A 16,478-nucleotide genomic window follows, 5' to 3' on the forward strand; every position below is an offset into this window, starting at 1 on the left:
CTTCAGTGATGTTGCTTTTGAGGGTTTGGAGACCACAGTTGAGGAACTAGGCCTTCATAAAGGGCCTAAACCAGCAGCTGGAGACCTTGATTAATAGATTCTGTTTTGGCCTTCTGCTATGTGATTACAAACCTCTAATAAGACCCAAAAAGTAATTCGCAAACTTTAGTGGCAATAAGAAGAATCGCCCGAGGACTTGTTGAGTTTTAGGTTCCCAGGGCTTCTCTCCATGGCCCTGGGAGGAACTGAATTCACAGTTAGTGTCACAGATGTTTTGAGGCAATGGCCCGGGGACCATGGTTTAAAAACTACATTGCTGACATATTTAGAGGTTGCTGTTTTTAACATCTTCCTCTAAAATGATTAGGCCCTAATGTCAGTAACACTTAGGTGAAGACCAATGATGCTGATATATGAATAAAGAGTAGCAATTTTATTAAGAAAAGGAAGATTTGAGGTGAATGCTCCTCTCTGCAAGCCTCACCTGATAAAGCCTAGCTAATTATTTTCTACATTCCTGTCCCAGAACATCACTGTACAGCTAGTAGCCTTGCCAGAATTAGAACCACAGTGTTGTAGAAAGCATCGAGTTTATGTGACTTAGAGGTATGGTTGCCTCTAGAGAAAGACCAAATTTGTAGAGAAAATACAACTTGGAAGGTATAGACAGGTAGGAAAAAAAAAGGAAAAATAAATCACCATTTCTATGTGTATATGTGAAGGTAGATGTAGGGAATCAACATAAAAATCAGAAATAGAATCCATTTCCAAGGACTACAAAGCCAAGGTTGAGACTTTCTTTTATTTTATCAAGTAAATATTTCAAAAGTTTGAGTTTAAAATATTTACTTAGTTCCTTTCAGTACAATACACCTTTAAAACCATGATGTTTTAGGCCTTTACTTTAAAACATCTGTGGTCTGATGGTCAAGATTCAAAATCGGAGCTAAGTTATCACAAAATAACCAATAGTAAGAAAGATAAGTTGAATCAGCGATAATTGTGTCACAATATAATCATTTCTAAGCTTAATAGCATAACTGTTGAGTACAGGAGTAATTTTCTATTTGTGTCATTTGGTATTTAGTTATTCTATTCATGCAGTAACTTGCCACAAACTTCCTGAGACAAGGTAGGGATGTTGGAAATTGCTTTAATGGCACTTCTTGTCTCTGAAGCAGTTGTTTGATCATTCATCCTCCTGTAAAATACTGGGTTTCAGGTGTTGGTTCGAAAATGGAACATAAATTCTGCCAAGATTCTAGGCATTTGACAGCATATCAGTCATATATATCTGGCTTCTGGGATGATTTGTACAGTTTTCTGGTATATGTTTTAATTGAAGCAAAATAATACTGCAAAAAAATATGTTTTTATGTATGTAGAATCAATGTCACCACGACTCATGTCAAGAAAAGGAATATTAACACCTCCAAGGGCCTCCTCCTTGTTCCCTCCAGTCAGCAAACCCCATAAATGGAATCACTATTCTAAGAACTTCTATCAATACAGATTGGTTTGTCTGTTTTGGGTTCAGTTCAGTCACTCAGTCGTGTCTGACTCTTTGCGACCCCGTGAATTGCAGCACGCCAGGCCTCCCTGTCCATCACCAACTCCCGGAGTTTACCCAAATCCATGTCCATCAAGTCAGGGATGCCATCCAACCATCTATCTCATCCTCTGTTGTCCCCTTCTCCTCCTGCCCCCAATCCTACCCACCATTAGGGTCTTTTCCAATGAGTCAACTCTTCACATGAGGTGGCCAAAGTATTGGAGTTTCAGCTTCAACATCAGTCCTTCCAATGAACACCCAGGGTTGATCTCCTTTAGGATGGATTGACTGGATCTCTTTGCAGTCCAAGGGACTCTCAAGAGTCTTCTCCAACACCACAGTTCAAAAGCATCAATTCTGCAGTGCTCAGCTTTCTTCACCGTCCAACTCTCACATCCATACATGACCACTGGAAAAACCATAGCCTTGACTAGATGGACTTTTGTTGGCAAAGTAATGTCTCTGCTTTTCAATATGCTATCTAGGTTGGCCATAACCTTCCTTCCAAGGAGTAAGCGTCTTTCATGGCTGCAATCACCATCAGCAGTGATTTCTGACACTGTTTCCACTGTTTCCCCATCTATTTCCCATGAAGTAATGGGACCAGATACCATGATCTTAGTTTTCTGAACGTTGAGCTTTAAGCCAACTTTTTCACTCTCCTCTTTCACTTTCATCAAGAGGCTCTTTAGTTCTTCTTCACTTTCTGCCATAAGGGTGGTATCATCTGCATATCTGAGGTTATTGATATTTCTCCCAGCAATCTTGATTCCAGCTTGTGTTTCTTCCAGCCCAGCGTTTCTCATGATGTACACTGCATATAAGTTAAATAAGCAGGGTGACAATATACAGCCTTAACCTACTCCTTTTCCTATTTGGAACCAGTCTGTTGTTCCATGTCCAGTTCTAACTGTTGCTTCCTGTCCTGCATCCAGGTTTCTCAAGAGACAGGTCAGATGGTCTGGTATTCCCATCTCTTTCAGAATTTTCCACAGTTTGTTGTGATCCACACAGTCAAAGGCTTTGGCATAGTCAATAAAGCAGAAATAGATGTCTTTCTGGAACTCTCTTGCTTTTTCGATGATTCAGCGGATATTTGTAATGTGATCTCTGGTTCCTCTGCCTTTTCTAAAACCAGCTTGAACATCTGGAATTTCATGGTTCATGTATTGCTGAAGCCTGGCTTGGAGAATTTTGAGCATTACTTTACTAGCATGTGAGATGAGTGAAACTTGCAGTAGTTTGAGCATTCTTTGGCTTTGCCTTTCTTTGGGATTGGAATGAAAACTGACCTTTTCCAGTCCTGTGGCCACTGCTGAGTTTTCCAAATTTGCTCGAATATCGAGTGCAGCTCTTTCACAGCATCATCTTTCAGGATTTGAAATAGCTCAAATGGAATTTCATCACCTCCACTAGCTTTGTTCGTAGTGATGCTTTCTAAGGCTCACTTGACTTCACATTCCAAGATGTCTGACTCTAGGTGAGTGATGACACCATCGTGATTATCTGGGTCGTGAAGCTCTTTTTTGTACAGCTCTTCTGTGTATTCTTGCCACCTCTTCTTAATATCTTCTGCTTCTGTTAGGTCCATACCATTTCTGTCCTTTTTTGAGTCTGTTTTAGAACTTAATATAAATGGAATGATAGAAAATGGACTCTACTATTTTTGCCCTTTTTAGCTCAAGATTATAAGAGATTTATAGATGTCATTTCATATTGCAGTGCTTTGCTCTCTTTCATTGCCATGTAGTATTCCATTGCTTGAATTGTTTACAATTTATCCATTCTACAGTTCTCAGTTTTTTTTAATTAGAGAGAATGCTGAAATAAGTATTCTTGTACAAGTATTTTGTTGTACATGTACATTCATTGATGTAGAGTATATCTCTGGGAGTGGAATTGCTAACACATAGGATTTACATATGTACAGTTTTAGTCTATACTGAGTTACCAAAAAATTTTCCCAAGTGATAATATGAATTTTAAAATTATTGTAGTAATTTAAAATCATAACAGCAATATATGAGAGTTGTTCATACTCCACATCCTCACAAACACTTGGTATTGTTCTGTTTTATTTTAAACTGTTTTGGCAGGTGCATAACATATTTTATTGTGAGTTTATTTTAAATTGCCTGGATGACTAATGAAATTAAGTATCTTTATATTTGTTTATTGGTCATTTGAATATCTTTTTTGGGGTGAAATTCCTGTTCCATAGTTTAACTCATTAAAAATGCCTGCTTTCTCTGATTTACAAAATATCTTTATATGTTCTATAAGTCTTTATTCAGATATGTGTATTGAAAGCATCTTCCACTTTGTGGTATATCTTCTTATTCTCCTACTAGTAGCTTTTGATGAACAGAAGTTTTATATTTTAATGGAGTCCAACTTATCAACCTTTTTGTTTGTGCTTGATGCTACTTCTCTCTGGTTTAAGAATCTTTCACAGTTGCAAGGTCACAAAGTTACTCTTCTGTGTAATTTTTTATAAGCTTTAAAGTTTTACTTTTCACATTTAAGTCTTCAGTCCATCCAAAACTGATTTTTGTGTATAAAATATAAGGGCCAAGATATTTTCCCTCCCATGTAAGTATCAAAATCATCTAGTACCATTTATTGGAAAACCATTATTTCCTATTGCACTGCAGTGGCATCTTTGTTATGAAGTAGGTAACCATTCACGTGGAGGCTTCAGAACTCTCCATTTTGTTCCAGTGGTCTATTTGTCTATTCTTATGCCAATAAAGCAATGTTTCAAGTTATTCTCTCATATCTCCTTTCCTAGTATTCTTAGTTTGTGTTACTTGCATTTTAGAATGAACTTGCCTATTTCCATCCTAAATAAAACTGCTGGAATTTTGTTTAGAATTGAATGTGGACTTCCCTGGTGGCTCAGTGGTAAAGAATCTGCCTGCCAATGCAGGACACCTGGGCTCGATCCCTGGGTCAGGAGGATCCCCTGGAGGAGGAAATGGCAACCCACTCCAGTATTCATGCCTGGGAAATCCCAGGGACAGAGACTGGCGGGCTACAGTCCATGGGGTTGGTAAGAGTCGAACACAACTTAGCAACTAAGCCACTACCACCACATTCAATGTACGTATCAATTGGTATCAGCTGAAAACAACAATACTGAGTCTTCTTATTCTTGAATATAATGTAATAAATATAACATAATACTCCATTTATCTAGGTCTTTAATTTCTCTCAGTGATATTTTACAGTATTATCTCCATTTCTTTCATTAGATTTATTATAAATTATTTAAGGAAACTTAAAGCTATTAGACATTATATTGTTTTGAAATTTTATTTTCTAATATTGTATATAGACTGTCCAATAGCCTTAGTCTTCATACTTTGTATTTCTTTTTCTAGATAGGCTATCCAGGGTAGTGTTGAATAAACCTGGTTTTTAGCAGAACTTCTTCTAAGTATCGTAATAGGGGAAAACTCAAAGGGAAAGGTTTTTATATTCCACCAGTAAGATGTTTTCTGTTTCTTTGTTAGCAACACTTTGTTAGATTTGTGGTTTGCCTCTATTCGTGGTTTGCTAAGGGTTCTTTTCCAGATGGAAGAAATTAATTTCATCTATATTGTCCAATTTGTCTCCATAAAGTTGTTCTCAATGTCTCTTGTCTTTTTTAATTGAGGCAAAATGTGTGCACAGTGAACTGTACAGAACTTAAGTTTACAATTTGGCAGGCTTTACCCAAGTATTCAACAGTATCAAGGTTTAGAGTATCTTCATTACGCTGAAAGTGCCCTTGTGGCCTCTTCCGATCAATTTCCAGCACGTTTTTTACTTCTTTAACAGGTTGCTTTCTCCTTTTTCTTGAACTTGACGTGAAAGGAATAATTTTATTTTTGGAGGGGTATTCGGGTTTCTGTGTCTCAACATAATGTTTGTGAGATTCATTGATCTTGTGGCATGCATCAGTAGTTTATTATTTTTTTAATTGTTGAGCAATATGTCATATGTTGAGCAATATGAATAGACCAAAATTTGTTTATCAGTTCTATCAGCTGACAGATTATTTTTACTTTGGGGCTTTTTTAGTTAAAACTTCAATCAACAGTCTTCTAAATGTGTTAGAAATCTCATAAAATATTTTGTGGACATTTGTCTTCATTCACTTGGGTAAATGGGAGTGAAACTACTGGATCATAAGATTGTTGTTGCTAAGTGGCTAAGTTGTGTCTGATTCTTTGCGACCCCATGAACTGCAGGACGCTAGTTTTCCCTGTTCTTCACCATCTCCCAGAGTTTGCTCAGACTCATGTCCATTGAGTCGGTGATGCCATTCAACCATCTCATCCTCTGTTGTCACCTTCTCCTCCTGCCTTCAATCTTTCCCAGTAACATGGTGTTTTCCGATGAGTCAACTGTTTGCATCAGATTGCCAAAGTATTGGAACTTAATTTTCAGCATCAGCCCTTCCAATGAATATTCAGGTTTGTTTTTCTTTAGGATTGATTGCTTTGATCTTGCTGTCTAAGAGACTCTCAAGAGTCTTTTCCAGCACCACAGTTTGAAGGCATCAATTCTTTAGTCCTCAGCCTTCTTTATGGTTCAACTCTCCAATCCATACATGACTACTAGAAAAACCATAGCTTTGACTACACAGACTTTTGTCAACAAAGTGATGTCTCCTCTTTTTAACACACTGTCTAGGTTTGTGACAGCTTTTCTTCCAAGGAGCAAGCATCTTTTAATTTCGTGGCTGTAGTCATTGTCCGCAGTGATTTTGGAGCCCAAGAAAATAAAATCTGTCACTGTTTCCACTTTTTTCCCTTCTATTTACCATAAAATGATGGGATCAGTTGCCATGATCTTAGTTTTTTGAATGTTGAGTTTTAAGCCAGCTCTTCACTCTCCTCTTTCATTCTCATCAAGAGGCTCTTTAGTTCCTCTTTGCTTTCTGCGATTAGATGATAAGGCAGATATCCATTTAAAGTTATAATAAATTGTCAAAGAGCTTTCCAAAGTGGTTTATTTGTCTTACACTCCCATCATCAGTGGATGGGAGCTGCAGTTGCTTCACATCCTCCTCAGTACTTGGTGGAGGTAGTTTCTCACTTTGAACTATTCCAGGGTTGTAAAGTACTCTCTCCTGATAGCCTTAGTTTGCATTCCCTCAGGCTAGTGATGTTTTCTGGCTTTCTGGCCACTCACATATTTTCTTTATTTTTGTAGTGTCTGTTCAAGATTTTAGACCAGTTAAAAGATTGAATTGTTTTTGTTGAATTTTAGAGCTCTTAAAATATTGTGAATAAGTTCTTTATCACATATATACACTGCTAGTATTTTCTCCCAGTATCTGGCTTATCTTGTTTTGAAATTATCTTTTTCATGTGAGAATAGATTTAGATTTACAGAGACATTGCAGAGATAATACAGTTTCCATATACCCCACACTCAATTTCTCATGTTATTAATATGTTAGTATAGTACGTTTGTGATAATTAATGAACTAATACTGATGCAGTATCATTAATTAAGTCCATATGTTACTCATATTTTCTCGGTTTTTACCTGAGGTCTTTTTTTTCTGTCCCAGAGCCCATCCAGGATATCATATTTAGTTGCTCTTAAGCTTCTCTTGACTATGACCGTTTCTCAGAATTTTTCATATTTTTGATGCCTTTGATAGTTTTGAGGAGTACTAGACCAGTGTTTTATAGGCATTTCTTTTTTTATGAGTTAGACTGTGTTTATGGGATTTGGGGAGGATGATCACAAAGGTAAAGTGCCCAACTTAACACCTCATATCAAAGGTACATCTTATTAATATGACTTATGGTTGATGTTAATCATCTGACTTAAGGTGCTATTTGTCAGGTTTCTCCACTGTAGTCATTCCTTCCTCTTTTGCATACCATACTCATTGGAGGAAAGTTACTTTGTCAGTTCACATTTCAGGGAGTGTAAAGTTATCCTCCGTCTCCTTAAGGGTAGAGTATCCACCTTGATTATTTGGAATTTTCTGCACAGTTGGTTTGACTGTCATTTATTAATTCAGTTATATCAATCTAGCCTCCTGTATGTTTATGTTTGTTTACTGTATCTTTTGATTTATAATCCAGTGCTACTCTTTGATATTTTGCTCTTAATTATTCCGACTTTGGACATTGGGCACTCCTTCAGTTGCCTCCCTCCTAGTATAATCCTATTATGTAATAGTCACCGTTACTATTATTTAGCAAGTCCTTACATTCTGGCATCATAAAATGCTCATCTTGTATGTTTCCATCTCCACTTCATCTCCATTTCTCCAGGGAACCCTGGTTCCTTTTATTGGAGTATGTAATTAGAAATCTATAACTGGTGTTTTGTTATTGCTATCAGATCCATTTAGTAGACAAAACAATACAGTATGTGTGTGTATAGGAACCCCTGAATATACATATACCTATACACATCCAACTATACCTGTATTAAGCTAACCATGAGTTCATTCTTATGCATCCAATTGTAATTCAGTATCAGATGGATCAATCTAGGCTTTTCTTATTGCTTTTCTGTGATCTCTCACTTAAGCAGTGAGAAGCCTGGCTTCTATCATCAGCTACTCATTTACTTAAGTGTTTGATTCTGGTATGCATGGATAGTGATTTCAGATGTGTTTGTCTATACCCTTAGACTAGAGGACAGTGGTTATGTGTAGTTCCTTTTGTCTTTAGTCTTACAAACTCTTGCTTGTTTCCAAAGTTACTTAGGTCTGTATTTTCTTGCCTTAATTCCCACAGTTGTATGCATTTGGAAAGCATATTCTTTTGTCACAGTCTGCGTATCCATTCTGGGATACCCTGGACTCGTAAATGACTTTTTAAAAATCTGCATACTTTAAAATTCAGTCCCCTCTAAAATTCCATGGGTTTTGACAAATGTATAGGATCATGTATACACCATTACAGTATAATACAATATAGTTGAGTTGCACCAAAAAGTCTCTTCTGCTTCACTTATACAGCCCCCCTCCAAATCTTCACCAATCACTGACCTGTTCACTGTCTCAGTTTTGTGTTTGTGATAACGTTATACAAATGGAATTATACAGTATGGATATATTACAGCTTGTTTATCCATTTCCTTATTAAAGAATAGCAGCTTCTTGCTGCCTGTTAGCTGAAGCTTTCCCTGAGTTCTTTGTCATGTAGGATACTGCATGGGGCAGTTTACTTACTCAAAACCAACAGTGAGTAAATCAATGGATAGGATAGAATCAGTGGAGAAAGTTATCCAACAAGAAGGAAGTTACAGTTGCATGTAACATAATCAAGGAAATGACTTCTCATCCACTTTGCCTTTTTCCCCTTAGAAACAAATCACAGGTCCTGCCAACACTCAAGGCAAGGAGATTGTACAAGGACATTGGATAACGGGAGGTGGGGATAACTGGGGCCATCCTAGCATCTCTTCTCTAAAGAAGCACTTTTTTTCAATCTTCTTAGCCTAGAGAGTGATGATATAACTGAATAGGACAAATAAAAGCAATGATGTGTGACAAATAGGGAAGAATCAGGATTTGTAATTAGACCAGAGAGCAGAGACTCTCAGGAAGAAGGATTTGAGTAATAGACAGCTGTCTGATAACAGTCCAATTATGGTCCAAAAAGGACCTCCTTAACGTCCTGATGAGTGCATTCTCTTGGCAGAACTCTGTTAGCCTTTGCTCTGCTTCATTCTCTACTCCAAGGCCAAATTTGCCTGTTACTCCAGGTGTTTCTTGACTTCCTGCTTTTGCATTCCAGTCCCCTATAATGAAAAGGACATCTTTTTTGGGTATTAGTTCTAGAAGGTCTTGTAGGTCTTCATAGAACCGTTCAACTTCAGCTTCTTCAGCATTATTGGTTGGTGCATAGACTTGGATTACTGTGACTGAATGGTTTGCCTTGGAAACAAACAGAGATCATTCTGCCATTTTTGAGATCGCATCCAAGTACTGGAAATGGCAACCCACTCCAGTATTCTTGCCTGGAGAATCCTAGGGATGGCGGAGCCTGGTGGGCTGCCGTCTATAGGGTCGCACAGAGTCGGACACTACTGAAGCGACTTAGCAGTAGCAGTACTGTATTTTGGACTCTTTTGTTGACTATGATGACTCTTGACTATGTCAAAAGTTGACTACGTCAACTCTTTTGTTGACTATGATGGCTACTCCATTTCTTCTAAGGGATTCTTGCCCACAATAGTAGATATGATGGTCATCTGAGTTAAATTGACCCATTCCAGTCCATTTTAGTTCGCTGATTCCTAAAATGTCGAGGTTCACTCTTGCCATCTCCTGTTTGACCACGTCCAATTTGCTTTGATTCATGGACCTAACATTCCAGGTTCTTATGCAATATTGCTTTTTACAGCATCGGACTTTACTTCCATCACCAGTCATATCCACATTTCAGTGTTGTTTTTGCCTTGGCTCTGTCTCTTCATTCTTTCTGGAGTTATTTCTCCACAGATCTCCAGTAGAATATTGGGCACCTACTGGCCTGGGGAGTTCATCTTTCCATGTGCTATCTTTTTGCCTTTTTATACTGTTCAAGGGGTTCTCAAGGCAAGAATACTGAAGTGATTTGCCATTCCATTCTCCAGGGGACCACGTTTTGTCAGAACTCTCCACCATGAACAGGCCGTCTTGGGTGGCCCTACACGGTATGCCTCATAGTTCCATTGAGTTAGACAAGGCTGTGGTCTAAACATGGACATCACCAGGTGGTCAATACTGAAATCAGATTGATTATATTCTTTGCAGCCAAAGATGGAGAAGCTCTATAGCGTCAGCAAAAGTAAGAACGGGAGCTTACTGTGGCTCAGATCATGAACTACTTATTGCCAAGTTCAGACTTCAATGGAATAAAGTAGGGAAAACCACTAGACCGTTCAGGTATGACCTAAATCAAATCCCTTATTATTATACAGTGGAAGTGACAAATAGATTCAAGAGATTAGGTCTCATAAACAGAGTCCCTGAATCACTATGGACAGAGGTTCATGACATTGAACAAGAGGCAGTGATCATGAGCATCCACAAGAAAAAGAAATGCAAAAAACCAAAATGGTATTCTGAGGAGGCCTTACAAACAGCTATGAAAAGAAGAGAAGTAAAAGGCAAAGGAGACAAGGAAGAAGATATACCCATTTGAATGCAGAGTTCCAAAGAATAGTAAGGAGAGATAAGAAAGCCTTCCTCAGTGATCAATGCAAAGAGGTAGAGGAAAACAATAGAATGGGAAAGACCAGAGATCTCTAAGAAAATTAGAGATACCAAGAGAAATTTTCATGCAAAGATGGGCACAATAAAGGACAGAAATGGTATGGACCTAATAGAAGCAGAAGATATTAAGAAGAGGTAGCAAGAATACACAGAAGAACTATACAAAAAAGATCTTCATGATCCAGGCAACAACAGGATGTCATCCCTGACCTAGAGCCAGACACCCTGGAACATGAAGTCAAGTGGCCCTTAGGATGCATCACTACAAAGCTGGTGGAGGTGAGGGAATTCCAGTTGAACTACTTCAAATCCTGAAAGATGATGCTGTGAAAGTGCTGCACTCAATATGCCAGCAAATTTGGAAACTCAGCAGTGGCCACAGGACTGGAAAAGGTCAGTTTTCATTCCAATTCCAAAGAAAGGCAATGCCAAAGAATGCACAAACTATTGTACAATTGTACTTATCTCACACGCTAGCAAAGTAATGCTCAATTTCTCCAAGCCAGGCTTCAACAGAACATGAACTGTGAACTTCCAGATGTTCAAGCTGGTTTTAGAAAAGGCAGAGAAAGCAGAGGTCAAATTGCCAGCATCCTCTGGATCATTGAAAAAGCATCTATTTCTGCTTTATTGACTATGCCAAAGCCTTTGACTGTGTGGATCACAACAAACTGTGGAAAATTATGAAAGATATGGGAATACCAGACCACCTGACTTGCATCCTGAGAAATAGGTATGCAGGTCAAGAAGCAACATTTAGAACTGGACATGGAACAATAGAGTGGTTCCAAATAGGGAAAGGAGTACATCAAGGCTATATATTGTCACCCAGCTTATTTAACTTATATGCAGAGTACATCATGAGAAATGCTGGTCTGAATGAAGCACAAGCTGGAATCAAGATTGCCTGGAGAAACAGCGGTAACCTCAGATATACAGATGACACCACTTTTATGGCGGAAAGCAAAGAAGAACTAAAGAGCCTCTTGGAGAAAGTGAAAGAAGAGAGTGAAAAATTTGGCTCAAAACTCAACATTCAGAAAACTAAGATCATGGCATCTGGTCCCATCACTTCATGGCAAATAGATGGGGAAGCAGTGACAGATGTTATTATTATGGGCTCCAAAATCACTACAGATGATGACTGCAGCAATGAAATTAAAAGATGCTGACTTCTTGGAAGAAAAGTAATGATCAACCTAGACAGCATATTAAAAAGCAGAGACATTGCTTTGCCAACAAAAGTCTGTCCAGTAAAATCTATGGTTTTCCAGTAGTCATGTATGAATGTGAGAGTTGTACTATGAAGAAAACTGAGTGCCAAAGAATTGATGTTTTTGAACTGTGGTGTTGGAGTAGACTCTTGAGAGTCTTGGACTGCAAGGAGATCCAACCAGTCCATCTTAAAGGAAATTTGTCTTAAATATTCATTGGAAGGACTGATATTGAAGGTGAAACTCCACTACTTTGGCTACGTGATGTGAAGCACTGACTCATTGAAAAAACCCTGATGCTGAGAAGGATTGGGGGCAGGAGGAGAAGAGGACAACAGAGGATGAGATGGTTGGATGGCATCACCGACTCGGTGGACATGAGTTTGAGTAAACTCCGGGAGTTGGTGATAGACAGGGAGGCCTGGTGTGCTGCTGTTCATTGGGTTGCAAAGAGTCGGACACGACTGAGCCACTGAACTGAACTGAACTGAACTAATGTCCTGACAGAGCACAGGAGTATAGAATCCAGGCAGATGGGGCAAAAGTTCACCATCCAAGGACTTATTAGCATCTACCGTGTCCTCTTAAGGCTTCCCAGATGGCTCAGTGCTAAAGAACCTGCCTGTCAAGCAGGAGATGCAAGTTTGATCCCTGGGTCAGCCAGATCCCCTGGAGAGGGAGGTGACAACCCATTCAAGCATTCTTGCCTGGAAAACCCTATGGACAGAGGAACTTGGCATTCTATATTCCTTGGGGTCTCAAAAAGCTGGATATAACTGAGCTACTAAACAACAACAACAAGGCATATTCTGTCAAGGTGTGGGATTTCATCCAGGACTGCAGCTCTTGAACTTGGTGGAATACCAGGAAGTAGACAGTACTGGACAAGATATCAAAGACATAGATCTTAGAAATAACCATTGTGCACAAGTTGTTAGAACTAGGACAGAAATTTCAAATAGAGTGGTTGGGATAAGAATCGTAGATATCAGGGTTCGTGCAGGGGGTCAGAACCCTGGCCACCACTACCTTGGCCACTGCCCTTGTGGTCTCCTTCATCCCCCATCCCCCACCATGGCTGAGGAGCTCTCTGCAGCCACATCCTGTATCAAAGATGTTTTCTTCTGCCTCGTCTGTCAGGAGGTGTTCAAAACGCCCATGTGTACTGCGGCCTGTCCGCACGATTTCTGTAGAAAATGTTTCCTGACTGCAATGAGAGAAAGTGGAATACATTGTCCCTTCTGTCGTGGAAATGTAACTAGGAGAGAGAGAGTGTGTCCTGGACAGGTCTTAGACCTTGAAAATATCATGAGGAAATTTTCTGGTAGCTGCTGATGCTGTACAAAACAAATTCAATTCTATTGCATGGACATCATTACAAATCTCGTAAGAAGTATCAAGATGAATGTGGTGTGTCTTCTGTCATTCCAAACTTTCAGATCTTTCAAGATTCAGTAGAGAACAGTAATAAGAGTGAAACATTCACACCTGATAACACAGAAACTTTCCAAGAGAATACAAGTTCTTCTGGGCATCCCACCTTTAAGTGTCCTTTGTGTCAAGAATCAAATATTACCAGAGAGCATTTCCTGGATCACTGTAACAGTAATCACCTTTCAGAATAGTTCCTGGGATGTGTCCTATTTGTGTATCTCTTCCTGGTGGAGATCCTATCCAGATTACAAGAAATCTTGTTAGTTATCTAAATCAAAGTCATCAGTTTGATTATGGAGAATTTGTGAATCTTCAGCTAGATGAGGAAACTCGTTATCAAAATGCTGTTTAAGAATCTTTTCAAATAAACATCTGAAGACTGTAGATGTCTGCATCTTTGTACCTGCAAGTGCCATCTTTAAGGAGAAAACTATACAAAGTCACCATTTTAATACCTTGATATATATGTTAATAAAATTGAAAGTGAAAGTGGCTCAGTCGTGTTCGACTCTTTGTGACCCCAAGGGCTATACAGTCCATGGAATTCTCTAGGCCAGAATACTAGAGTGGGTAGCTGTTCCTTTCTCCAGGGGATCTTTCCAACCCAGGGATCGAACCCAGGTCTCGGGCCTTGCAGGCGGATTCTTTACCAGCTGAGCCACAAAGGAAGCCCAAGAATACTGGAGTGCGTAGCCTATTACTTCTCCAGAAGATCTTCCCAACCCAGGAATCGAACTGGGGTCTCCTGCATTGCAGGCATATTCTTTACCAACTGAGCTGTGAGGGAAGTCTGTAGTTTGGTCTATTGTTTTAGTATTTGCAATTGAAAAATAAAGGTGTGCCATCTAAAAACTTAAATTCTTTTGATAATTTAAAAGTTAAAACTTTGAAAATTATCTTTAAAAGCATTAAAAAGATTATATTTCCTTAATGTAAGGATGAAAAGAGAATCCCGTTTGTCCTTATCTTTTTTACATTCAGTTCAGTTGCTCAGTCATGTCCGACTCTTTGCGACCCCATGAACTGGAGCACACCAGGCCTCCCTGTCCATCACCAACTCCCGGAGTCCACCCAAACTCATGTCCATCAAATTGGTGGTGCCATCCATCCATCTCATTCTCTGTCATCCCTTTCTTCTCCTGCCTTCAATGTTTCCCAGCATCAGGGTGTTTTCAAATCAGTGTACTCTTCTCATCAGGTGGCCCCAAGTATTGTAGTTTCAGCTTCAGCATCAGCCCTTCCAATGAATATTCAGGACTGATCACCTTTAGGATGGACTGGTTGGATCTCCTCGCAGTCTAAGGGACTCTCAAGAGTCTTCTCCAACACCACAGTTCAAAAGCATCAATTCTGTGGTGCTCAGCTTTCTTTATACTCCAATTCTCACCCGGAAAAACCATAGCCTTAACTAGACGGACATTTGTTGACAAAGTAATGTCCTTGATTTTTAATATGCTGTCTAGGCTGGTCATAACTTTCCTTCCAAGGAGTAAGTGTGTTTTAATTTCATGGCTGCAATCACCATCTGCAATGAATTTGAAGCCCAAATGAATAAAGTCTGCCACTGTTTCCCCATCTATCAGACATGAAGTGATTGGGCCGGATGCCATGATCTTAGTTTTCTGAATGTTGAGCTTTAAGCCAACTTTTTGACTCTCCTTTTTCACTTTCATCAAGAGGCTCTTTAGTTCTCCTTCACTTTCTGCTATATGGGTGATGTTATCTGCATACCTGAGGTTATTGATGTTTCTCCCAGGAATCTTGATCCCAGCTTGTCCTTCATTCAGCTCAGCGTTTCTCATGATGTACTCTGCATATAAGTTAAATAAGCAGGGTGACAGTATACAACCTTGACGTACTCCTTTTCCTTTTTAAAATCAGTCTGTTGTTACATGTCCAGTTCTAAGTGTTGCTTCCTGACCTGCATACAGATTTCTCAAGAGGCAGGTCAGGCGGTCTGGTATTCCCATCTCTTTCAGAATTTTCCATGGTTTATTGTGATCCACACAGTCAAAGGTTTTGGCGTGGTCAATAAAGCAGAATTAGATGTTTTTCTGGAACTCCCTTGCTTATTCAGTGATGTAGCAGATGTTGGCAATTTGATCTCTGGTTCCTCTGCCTTTTCTAAAACCAGCTTGAACATCTGAAAGTTCATGGGTCACGTATTGTTGAAGCCTTGCTTGGAGAATTTTGAGCATGACTTTACTAGCTTGTAAGATGAGTGCAATTGTGTGGTAGTCTGAGCATTCTTTGGCATTGCCTTTCTTAGGGATTGGAATGAAAACTGATCTTTTCCAGTCCTGTGGCCACGGCTGAGTTTTCCAAATTTACTGGCATATTGAGTGCAGCACTTTCACAACATCATCATTTAGGATTTGAAATAGCTCAACTGGAATTCCATCACCTCCACCAGCTTTGTTTGTAGTGATGCTTCCTAAGGCCCACTTGACTTTGCATTCCAGAATGTCTGGCGCTAGGTGAGTGATCACACCATTGTAATTATCTGGGTCGTGAAGATCTTTTTTGTACAGTTTTTCTATGTATTCTTGCCACCTCTTCTTAATATCTTCTGCTTCTGTTAGGTCCATACCATTTCTGTCCTTTATTGAGCCCATCTTTGCATGAGACGTTCCCTTGGTATCTCTAATTTTCTTGAAGAGATCTCTAGTCTTTCCCATTCTGTTGTTTTCCTCTATTTCTTTGCACTGATCGCTGAAGAAGGCTTTCTTATCTCTCCTTGCTATTCTTTGGAACTCTGCATTCAAATGGGAATATCTTTCCTTTTCTCCTTTGCTTTTTGCTTCTCTTCTTTTCACAGCTCTTTGTAAGGCCTCCTCAGACAGCCATTTTGCTTTTTTGAATTTCTTTTTCTTGGGGATGGTCTTGCTCCCTGTCTCCTGTAGAGTGTCACCAACCTCCGTCCAAATTTCATCAAGCACTCTGTCTATCAGATCTAGTCCCTTAAATCTATTTCTTATTTCCACTGTATAATCATAAGGGATTTGATTTAGGTCAAACTCAATGGTCTAGTGATTTTCCCCACTTTCTTTAGTTT

General features: G+C 39.2%; 1 protein-coding gene and 1 pseudogene across 8 annotated transcripts in view; both read left to right on the plus strand.

The window, feature by feature from the left end:
- Window positions 1–16,478, plus strand: part of KCNN2 (potassium calcium-activated channel subfamily N member 2) — a 476,417-nt gene that overhangs the window by 43,613 nt on the left and 416,326 nt on the right. The window lies entirely within an intron of this gene.
- Window positions 13,064–13,799, plus strand: LOC145514339 (E3 ubiquitin-protein ligase RNF138-like; annotated as a pseudogene).

The sequence above is a fragment of the Giraffa tippelskirchi genome, chromosome 7 (genome assembly GCF_054371585.1).
Source record: "Giraffa tippelskirchi isolate mGirTip1 chromosome 7, T2T-mGirTip1v1.2.pri, whole genome shotgun sequence".
NCBI classification, from domain to species: Eukaryota; Metazoa; Chordata; class Mammalia; order Artiodactyla; family Giraffidae; genus Giraffa; species Giraffa tippelskirchi.